The following is an 8,354-nucleotide window of genomic DNA, read 5'->3' as shown; positions in this document are numbered from 1 at the left end:
CTTACCCTTTGCTAACTTAGAAAGAGTTATTCCCCATAAAGAGCTATTCCCCAATCTGTGCTTCCCTCATGTCCCCTCACTGCCCCCCCCCCAACCAGCTATATTTGGCAGATAAAAGCCATGCTCAAGCTGAAATGTAACTCCCTAAATGAGTTCAGGCATTGGGAAGGGCCTAGAGATGACATAGGGCCCTGGAGAACAACAGCTACATTAAGGGGATTGTTGCTGACAGTGTCTCAGCCCCCCATGCAGGAAGCCAGTCAGTTCCTCCAGCCCCCACGCATCTATCTGCCTCAAGAATTCAGCAAAACCAGGTGTGAAGACCCAGAGTTGAGAGACAGAGCAAGGCAGTCAGTGTAGTTTCAGCAGCAATGGAGAGAAGAATCAGCTGCTATTGGTGACAGTCTGACAGCTCTCATGTCCAGGAGCCCAGTCTCAGCAACTGGGAGGCCCTAAAAGGTGGCCTTTTTGCCTATTAGCTAGTTTGGCTGAAAGGTGGGTGGAGGAAGCCTCCTGGCCTTACCAATAAGAACAGTGAATGTGTAGTCAACACTCCTTCTGCTGGGAAAGGGGTGGGATTTGTAGAACCTGGTGCTTGTAGTATTGGAGACCAGCTACTCCCTGTCTACCCCACTGGCATTAGCAGAACGGAAGGGACAGGAACTCCCATTGTTTACCAGCAGCTTTGGACTAGGTGAAGATGGGTGTGTATGGAGGCATAACTGCTGCTTCGGTGAGGGGCAGGAAGAGGAGGTGTTGTCACAAGAGTAGCATGGAGATATCTTCCCTCCCTTCGTCAAGAGCTCCCAGATGAGAACATTACCTCTTAGACCCCATCAGCAGGATCATCTCTTTCTTACCCTTCCCATTCTCCAGGCACCAACTCTTCCTTCCCCACCCTTACTCATCATGCAAATACCTCCTCTCTCTTCCCCCAATTTCCCTGGCAACAGCACCTTCTCTCCCCCTTCCACTGGTGATAGAAGCTCTACAGGAGAAGTCATTTCCTTTAACAGCACCGTTGCCATGGGATAAAAAGCCAAGTATAGCCCTCTTGTTAGCAAAGGGCTAGGTTTCCTGTGCTTCAGCTGCACTTGCAGTTGGTGGCCTATCATCCCCAGCTGAACTGGGTCTCTCATTTACTGGCTGGTGTTTATTTCTCCCCAGTTGCTGAAACTGAGCTCTCCTTATTTCCTTTCTCCTCCCAGCTTGCAGGAGCCTTCAAGCATGGAATGTATTTTCTCAGGCTTGTTGTATGAGAGTAAGCCTTACAAGACACTTGGAAGCACGTAACCTGTAGCTGCTTCTTTTCGCCTATATCATTAGGACTGAATGCTCTCCCTGATCTTACTCTCTGTCAGAAAGTTAGCACCCTTAAAACCAACATTCAAACTAAGAGTTGAACTGTGGTATCTTGAATGCTAAAAACTGAATGTGAATGCTTCAATGGAATTGTTCTATTTCACGATAAGAGGAATTATTCTCTTGTGGTTTGAAGATGTAGTAATGAATTCTGAAATGCAACAAGACAAAAATGAGATACAATGAAAGCTTAACTTGGTATGTTTCCATTTTTTTAATTCCTTTTGATGTGTGGGATAAGATTAATTTCTACTAAACTAGGAAATCCAAAGGAAAAGCTGGAGTGTTCAGGGATCTAACGGAACACGTTGATTTTCAGAGAGGTTGGTGAAGTGGAGGAAATGTTAACTAGATTTAGATACACAGAATGCAATTTCAAACATCCCATTTGTATTGCATCGTTTAGCTTTATTTTAATCATTGGCCTGAGACACCAAAAATTTAGAATAGCATTTAGACTTCCCTACAGTTTGTGGTGTGTCTAGATCTGGGGTTTTGGCATAGCCCATTACAAAGTCATAAAAGGGCCAGTTGCAAAGTTTTGAACTGGATGTGGCATGAAGTTTGCATCTGTGTATGGAAAGGACAGGCAAAGGGGAGTTTGAATGCGAGGGTTTGGTTTGAGCTCCACATTAGTTAACTCATTTTAAAAACAACAACCCACCCTTCTGATCTATTTAGTTTGTGGTTGGGAGAGAGGGGGAAGCAAGTAATGGAGGAAACTGGAGGGAGAGGGAAGACATTAGGGAAAAGCTGAAATGGGAGTGAGAAAAGGCTGAAATAAGGCTTACAGGAATCTAAAAACACTTAATATCAGAGGTGGGCCTAGATCTGAACACCCCATACTTGGGTATCTGGGTGTTGGAACCTGATCTGGATTCCAGATATTGCATCTGACTCCTATTTGTGTAATCACCCAAGCCCAAACCCCAGTTTTTAATGCCACAAAACACTGGGTGGATGGGTGGGTGCTGAAATCTGGGTTTAGTTTGTAGCTGGGGCCCATATCTAACTCGCAATGTCCTACAATATGTGCACACTGAGCTGTGCTCCTGGCTTAGAATGGCAAAGATGTCAGGTCTTAGGCAGTTACGTGTTTCAGTGCCACAGTTTTTCTAGCTTTGGATGCTAAAGATGGTGAGTTCAAATCCAACATAGGTCATCTTGTAGAGTATAATTCAATTGTGGTTACAAAATAAAGAATATAAATTACAAATATGTTGATTTATTTTATTTCATTTTTATAGCTGAGATTTTGTGGAGTGTTGAATTAAAAAAGCTGTTTGGATGTGGTGTAGAGAGCTGGTTGTGAAAAGGCTTCATAGTGTAGATTTGTGCATTTGTTTTTCAGATACTATCATGGGTGGGTTCTGCATCTCTCCAGAGAAATGAGTCACAGTTCATAGTAAAACTGTTTTCATGAGTCCCCATTTGAACATACAATTGCCTGATATGCATGCTTGAGTATCTCTTGTACATGCAAATACAGGGTGCTCTCATACAAATTTTATGGATGCAATTTAGGAAGCCCATTTGAAATTTGGCCTTAAGGACTGAAGAATATGTCTATTAACTGAGCAAAACTCCCATTGAAGACAAGTGGGAGTTTTGCCCAGTTAGGGCCTGAACTCACTCTCACTGAGGTCAATGGCACAATTCCCATAACTTCCTGCTTCCACTTAGGTTGTTCATGCAAAATATCTACCATGAGAGGCATGGCATTTCAGCACTTACACTTCTGATCCTAGCTGGTTGACCCCAAGCCACCTGCAGGGAAAAAGGAAGGGAATGATGAAGAGAAATGTTGCAGCTGCTGGAGGAAAAAGCTAGCTCCTGCCAACAACATAGGCCAGTATCAGTCAGAACATTCCAGGTATGAAAAATATTTTCTCCACTCTCAGTATGCTTCCTGAGCCCTGAAGTTGCTTCACCAGCATCTCACATCTGCTACAGGGATTTGTTCTAATGCTCAGTTATTTTTATACTAAGACTTGATAACTTCATCCTCCCCAAGCTGGATCCCGAGGGGGCAGAGGGAGAGCATTGGGGGAAAATCAAACAGAAAGCTAAGGGGAAGCTTAAGGTGGAATTTGCTCCCCATGTAGTTTAATGCAGCCCACATCCATTGCTCTCCAGGGCATGTTGGAAGGCCCACATGTTTCCCCAGGCTTTTGAGGAAGGAATGGGGAGGGTACGAAGGTCTTGGAGAGTGTATTAATAGTCCAGTTTGGGGTATTAATGATCTCACTGGATCAACAAAATTAACTGAAGGGCGGATCTACTTTTTGCCATTGGTCTCCTTTGTTTTATAATGCTTGTATCTATTTACCTTAACTTAGAATATAGATACATTCATTTAAAAGAAGTCTAAACAAATACATTAACTGTAAGTTGCCTGATGTTATCCAAAGAGCACTGACCTAGCGCAACCTTCAGTTATGATTTGATTACTATATAAATCACATAGCACCATAAATTCACACCTAAACATAGATAAGACACATCATCTGCCCTGAAGAGCTTAGTCTAAATAAGACAAAGGCAAGAAAAGACAAAGGCTACCAGTTCAGAAGAAGGATGTTGTGGGGACTATGTGTGAGGAGAAGGAGTCAGGAGGGATCATGTGGAGAGGTTGTGATTACAAGGAGGGATTTCAAGGTGGAGAATGAGGCTGCAGGGGGACAAGATGCCTGACTGAGGCAGCAGGAGAGCATTCACAAATCCAAAAGGAGTAAAGAGAGAGATGGGGGTAGAGCATAGGGGAAATGAGAGTGAAGATACAGGTGGGAACAAGAGCATGTAGGGCCCTATAGATGAGGAAGAGAGGAGATTGGATGTGATTTGGGGGGAGCTAGGAAAAAGAAAGTGGAGATGTGTTAAAAGGGAAATAGAAGGCAAAGGTGAATTAGAAAATTAAAAAGAAATCAGCTTGGGTCCTTACTGCAAAGGATTCTCAAAGGATGAGAGAAACAGTACACTTGCACACGGTGACTTGGTCACCACCTAATAGCCTATCATCCCTAACAGATAAAATCATGCTGTATGCTGACTATACATAGTGGCTCAGCAGATTTGCCCCAAATATATATTCTGTTCAACCACAGTTAACTCCACACAATATATTAATAAGAGAGCACTTACTGTTGCAAACTAGGTTTTCTGGAGATCTGATGACTCAGGAAATAATGGAACACGTATCTTTTCACATCTAGGCTATTGCTTCAGATTAGGTTCAGGTCAGTAGTGCCCACAAATTGTTACAGAATAACAACCCTTAGATGGCTCTACTGCATGTGAATTTAAGGTGGGTAAAGTCCAGCTACTGGTTGACAGGTGTCTACATCACAGAAACCAGCACAATCACAGCTGGTACCATTTTTGGCCATTGTATCAGAGGCCAAGAATTGGTTTGGCATAGAGTTTGAATCCTGCTGCTGGGGTGATGGCGCTTGTGCTGTTGTTGCTCCTACAGAAGGCTTTGATGGGTCTCACCTTTATTATTATTTTTTTTAATATTTAGTCAGTGCTAAGTAAGCTGAACACTTTCTTCCTCCCTTTCCTTAGATGTGGGCACCGTGATCCAGAGTTGATGACCACAAAAAGGGCAGAGGCCTACCCTGTGTTGTATGAGATAAAGCCGGTAGAAGTGGGAGCAGGGAGCTTCTCCTTCCATGCTCTGCACATCCATGTGGGTGTGGGACAGGATATATCCCTAATACTGTGACCTCTAGAAGAAGAATCCAGCTAATATGCCTGTAATCTCACCACTGCCTCAAGAGAGGCAATCAATCTCATTTGAGGCATGGACTAGCTCCTGGTCTCCAGCCTTCCTGTAAGCATGCTGCAGTCAGTAGTAGCAGTGGAGGGTGGCACTAGGTAAGTCTATTTCCCTCAGGTGTTCCTTGACTCATCCTAGTCTGCATCACTCAATTTGCTACAGGTCTACTCACCCCACCACCCAGTATTGTACAGTTGGCAAATCAGAGCAGGCTTTTGTTCAAAAGCTTGTCTTTGGAACTCACAACACTCAGATTGGGAAATCAGATCATGACATTATAATACCTGAAGGAGGTGAAGCCCAAAACACAGACTGGATCCTCACGTGATCTAAATATTTTTTAGACACACAAATCTGCACCACCTGAGGCATTGGCTGATTGTGTTTTTATCCTTTGGATTTATCTATTTGACTGACTGGTGGTTCTGTCTGTCTATTGATTTTTTTTTTTTTTAAGGCCAGACACTACCATTATGATCTAATCTGAGCACCTGTATAACATAGGCCAAGGAATTTTACCAAGAGATTCCGGCATCAAGTCAATAACTTCTGGGTGAACTAGAACACATCTTTTAGAAGGACATCCAGTCTCAATGTATCTGTGTAATTCATAATGCATGGTGATAATAATAAAAGAGCAAACCATATTTCAGGAGCTAGATTCATTGTATTTTAATACATTTGACCCTAAATAGCAAAGTATAAAAATCAACAGAACTCTTAAATGTGCACTGTAGTAAATTGTTTGCATAGCACTACAGGAGTGACTAAAAAAGAAAGTAGGAAAGAGTATAAAACCATATAGTTTAATAGTTGAAGTTCTTTGTCCAGGCTCACTCCTACATTAAGAGAATATTTCTGATTGTCCTTTGAAATGTGTATAATTTCAGATAAACCATCTTGCTACAAAACTAGAACATAATCCCCATGGGCAGAAATATTAGCACAGACATTTACACTGTACCACAGCATTGCTTAGTCTGCTCCAGCTGAATTATATTATAAATGAGCTATCACAAAAATCTCTGGGGAGCTTCTGGTCAAACATATCAGCATGACTGAGAGAACTGCTTTTTCTTGGTTTTATGTTGTAAATGTGACAATCTTTCATAAAAACTGCATTGAAGAAGATAAAATTAATCACAAAACAATCTCTACCTGCAACACAAAAATACCACTGACCCTGCAATGACAAGAAATGCTCATTATGGGCCTAATTCTGAGAAGTTCCGAGTGCCCATAGAAGTCGAATTTCCGCCGGTCTTTCACTCTGTCTATTCCTCTTTGGTGGCACTTTGGCGGCAGCTCAATCAGGTTTTTCTTTTTTTTTTCTTCTTCGCCGCTTGGGGCGGCAAAAAAGCTGGAGCCAGCCCTGCTTCTCATAATGCACTTCACCATTTGTGCATTGTTACTCAAGGTATTGGGGAGGAAGAAGCAAATTTTCTGTTTCCTTCCTGATACCCATTAGATACTGGCTGTACAGTCTGAAGCAAGAAGAGATTTTTTTCTCTTATATTAATGTCTTATGGCTGATTCGCCACTCTTACTCACATTGTGTAATACCTTACTCCATGAGTAGTCCCATTGAAATCACAGGTACTCCTTACGAAATAAGGTAATACTGAGGATGACGAATAGAATTGGTCATTTTTTTCTTTTTTTTTGCATAGAGTATTTTTCCAATCCAAAAACTAAATTTAATTGAAATCAACATTTTTTCACAGGTAAATTGCAATTCCAGTTAAAAGTTTTGATTTGATTTAGGAAATTTCAAACAACTTTTTCCTATTTTGTTTTATTTTGACTTAAAGATTGTTTCATTTTGTTTTTTAGAAACTTTAAAATTTGTTTTCAATTTTCACTTTTTGGATTTTAGTGCTCCACCCCTTCCTTGTTTTTTACATCCTCCCTTTTTCTGAAATGCAACGTCTGGAAAATAGTAAGAAAGTGTGAGAAGGTAGGGAAAATCTGGAACTGAAAGTTGAAAGCTTGTCCTTTATTAGACTTGGACTGTAGTACACAAGTATACGGTTAGTTATAATAGACATGTTTTGACCTGTAAAGCTTTCTGGTAGTTGCCATTAAAAAGTCAGCAGTTAACAAGATAGCATCTGAAATATTCCACTTTGCCCTTATTCTTAAAATAGAAATAACAGCATGTGGCAATTATGGATAAAGAATGATTTTGTAATGGTGACCACTGGTTTTATGGACCAAAATCATCATCTTGAATTGAACCTGGAAACACATGGGTAGCCATTACAGTCTAAGAACAGGTATAATAAACTTGATACAAGAAAAACATTACTTACTCACTCTGTGGTAGCTTAAGACTCCAAGTACTTTTTGTGGTATGCATTACAATGATTTTAGAAGGCAAAGTCTATATCTTAGAGGAAAGCACAAATGTCTAGCCAGGCATGGATGTAAAAGAACCCACTCTAGACTACCGATGCTACCCAAGAATCTGGGAACAGCCAATGACTCAGAAAGACCCCCGTGTTGTGAACCTCAATAATAATACCAGGTGGACATGCATCTCCCTTATAAAGAACAAACATTATTCTGATCTTCTCTAGATGTTTCAGCTTAGTCTGGTTTTTCCAGAAAAAGGAATGACAAAATACAAATTCACATCCCAGTTCCTCACCCCAGTTTAAAATTCACAAGAATGGATGGTTTGCCTTTCAAAAGAGCCAACTGTTTTGTGCTTCCTTCAAGTGGAAGTTTTATCAGCATGGTAATTTTTCAAGATTTCTTGATTACGGGATGTGTTTTATGGCTATTTTATGTAACAAAACTGATCTGATGACAGAACTTTGCTAGTGAATAAAAGAGGTTAATATTATCCAATGCAACAGATGATAATTTCTTATCCAGTTGCATGCATGATACCTTTTTATTAACATCCTGCCATACATGACACATTGCAATTTGCCTTATACATAATATTTATTATTAAATGTATAATTGGAAAATGTAAGATGTCATGAAGAAAGCTATTATGTAAAAGCGTACTAAAATCTAGAGAAATCTTTGTGGACATAGGTTATCTCTATGTCAGCCTTTATGGATAAGTTTTCTGTATCTCATTATTGATGAAGGTGCGATTTTTCTAGAGAAATAAAGGGCTGCTAAATAGAAAGTAGCCTATTTTGCTGCAATTCTATAAACGAGTCCTGCAAACATTTATTCTGATGAGCTGTGCTACAGA

At 40.7% G+C, this 8,354-nt stretch overlaps 1 long non-coding RNA gene across 2 annotated transcripts; it reads left to right on the top strand.

Moving 5' to 3' along the window:
* The first annotated feature begins 1,203 nt into the window (after positions 1-1,203).
* LOC123378059 lies at positions 1,204-6,135 on the top strand. Of its 2 annotated transcripts, XR_006582441.1 has the most exons (4): positions 1,204-1,560; positions 3,046-3,235; positions 4,927-5,238; positions 5,598-6,135. It is a non-coding gene; the product is annotated as an uncharacterized LOC123378059 (long non-coding RNA). The 2 variants fall into 2 exon arrangements; XR_006582440.1 differs by lacking the exon at positions 5,598-6,135 and having other exon boundaries at positions 4,927-5,586.
* Positions 6,136-8,354: the final 2,219 nt, after the last annotated feature.

This window comes from Mauremys mutica, chromosome 9, assembly GCF_020497125.1.
Source record: "Mauremys mutica isolate MM-2020 ecotype Southern chromosome 9, ASM2049712v1, whole genome shotgun sequence".
Lineage (NCBI taxonomy): Eukaryota > Metazoa > Chordata > Testudines > Geoemydidae > Mauremys > Mauremys mutica.
Note: the sequence above shows the minus strand (reverse complement) of the source record. Positions and strands in the feature narration are given on the sequence as shown.